Consider the following 2500-nt stretch of genomic DNA (forward strand, 5'->3'; position numbering starts at 1 on the left):
CCATTCAAGATGGACTTGGACACGGTTCGACGTCACGGGATAGACGGATCCTCCTAAACACTACATTTCCCTGCGGCAATAACCGTGGGATTCAGTGCTGGGCTCTTTCCTGTTCGCTCGCCGCTACTAAGGAAATCCTAGTTAGTTTCTTTTCCTCCGCTTAGTAATATGCTTAAATTCAGCGGGTCATCTCGCCTGCTCTGAGGTCGTCGAACAAACTTGTTAGTTGAAAAAAAAAAAGAAAAACAAATCGTACACCGTAACGAATCGGAGCAACAAGAACCTGGTATATATATGGAATCGACCACCACCTCCTACTTCTCCGCGTCCTCCGATAGCATATAATAGCATTTTGCTTTCTCGGAGAAAAGGATATCAATGATGGGTTTTTAGCGCCTCGCCAAAGTGTCTCCCTTCTGTCTTAGTTTTTCATTCGTTCGATGCGAAACGCTCGCTAGGCGTAACCGGCTGATTACTTTTAACGTCCTTCCGTCGCTTTTCAAATTAAAGAAGAACCACGGTGTGTGTCTATGATAGAACTACCCGATCCGATTTTCGTTGATTCTTTGATAGTCTACCAAAGTCCACCGTAAGTTCGTTCTCTAAAAAAAATAAATGACAAATTCGAAAGAAAAGCATTCGTGGACTGGACGACCGGCTAAACGCGCGGTCTCGCAATCGATATACATATTCGTAACAAAGAGAGACATGGGGCGACCAACTTCTCAGAGTATATCCCTTCTTTTGGGTTCCGTTCGTATCGCGCTTCTCGTCGTGTTCGTTCGAGCCTCTCCATAGAGGATGATCGTCCGATTCGTTTGATAAATTATCATTTTTCCCTGGGGCTGTACGAACGAACAGAGAGGAAGACGACGACCGACGGATACCACAAATTTCACGTGGTAGGGCATATATTACATATCATAATTATCAGTGTTTGGTCAAATTTCTTTCCAGTGTCCTTTTTGTTATGCTCCAAAACTAGTATACGCTTTATTTTCTCTTTCCTTTGCATAAATTATTAACTTCGGGCAACGTCGGGAGCGCCGGTAATCATTAGATTTGTACGAAACGCGATTTGCGCCCCACGGTGGTTTTTAGTGTCGTCAAAGTCAGAAATCGTAGGAGCGGTGCTTTAACGGGCGGTCGTGATGATACTCCAGACACCACGACGCACGACGCCGTAAAACACTCGCGCGAGTCCAGACTGATCTCTGCCTCACCACGCAAGGGGTGCGCAAACTTGCCAATAATATATAATATTTATTCTTTTTCGTACGTCCAGCGACAAACGCCAACGAAATACCCAAATTCTCGCTCGTACGTTGATACCTTTCTCTTCATCGACCCGGCTCCGAAACGTTCTTCGCCATCTCCCCGAAAGGAGAGGTAAACGACGGCGGGGTTAGGGAATCTGAGAACAACGCAAGCAGTTTTAGGACAAGTGAACGACCCTCAGCCAGGCGTGGTCCAGGAATTTTATCCGTGGACCGCAATGTGCGTTCGAAATGTCGATGTTCATGTGTCCTGCAGTTCACACGTTGACGCGCAATTAGCTGCGTTCTTCATCGACCCACGAGCCAAGTGATCCACCGTTCAGGGTAATCATATACAATTTACAATTTTTCTCTTTGTATTTAAAAATGCTCCTTGTTCTTTGCTTTAAAAATATTCGATGTTCGCACCTCCGACCAGCGTATCGACGGAGGATTGAACGCGCCATATCGACGACAAAAGTTTCATTTGTTTCCTGAATGACGGAAAACCATCGTTCGACGGCCGGGCGTACAGTACATTCAAAAGCCTTTGTGCGTGGCTGCGACCAACGGGTATAATACACCCGTATATTCTTGGTTCCGAACAGTAACTTCACGCGCAATCGGGCGAACGCACGCGGCAGCGCCCATCGGTTGCTCGATGAAATCGATGCGATAAACTACAGCCTTCTCGGCTGGTCGTCGTTAGTCGCGCGAGCAACGGATGGCCGCACAATCGACGCGTCATCGTTTGCGATTATTCGCCTCAGGCTATCCGTGAGTATGTATGACATTCATTTACGAACGAACGCGGCAGCGTCCATCGGTTGCTCGATGAAATCGATGCGATAAACTACAGCCTTCTCGGCTGGTCGTCGTTAGTCGCGCGAGCAACGATGGCCGCACAATCGACGCGTTGTCGTTCGTTTGCGATTCGCTTCAGGCTACCCGTAAGGATGTATATTATTTTATTACTTCCTCGCCGTCATCAGGACGTTTCGTTCGGAGCACGACGACGAGCACACACGCCACCGGGCAAAGCGGGATACGCAAGTTCAAACCGTAAAGGAACGTCGCGAAACGATGTTCGACGGCGTCTCGTTCCTCGGCTGTAGATCCTTGGGCGCTTTGTTTCGGCCCCTGCGCGTTGTGTGTGACAATCGGTCGTCGTCTCCTCTTCGAGCGAGCGCAACGTAAACAGCCAGCATCGTATCTCCGACCGAGACGCGTATATAATGGAAAAA

At 48.1% G+C, this 2500-nt stretch overlaps 1 non-coding gene across 1 annotated transcript; it reads right to left on the reverse strand.

Annotated features, from left to right (window-relative positions):
• Positions 1-1449: 1449 nt before the first annotated feature.
• On the reverse strand, positions 1450-1604 carry LOC143350630 (5.8S ribosomal RNA). The gene has a single exon (XR_013081191.1). It is a non-coding gene; the product is annotated as a 5.8S ribosomal RNA (ribosomal RNA).
• Between the last annotated feature and the right edge of the window lie 896 nt (positions 1605-2500).

This window comes from Colletes latitarsis, unplaced genomic scaffold, assembly GCF_051014445.1.
Source record: "Colletes latitarsis isolate SP2378_abdomen unplaced genomic scaffold, iyColLati1 scaffold0007, whole genome shotgun sequence".
Taxonomy (NCBI): Eukaryota; Metazoa; Arthropoda; class Insecta; order Hymenoptera; family Colletidae; genus Colletes; species Colletes latitarsis.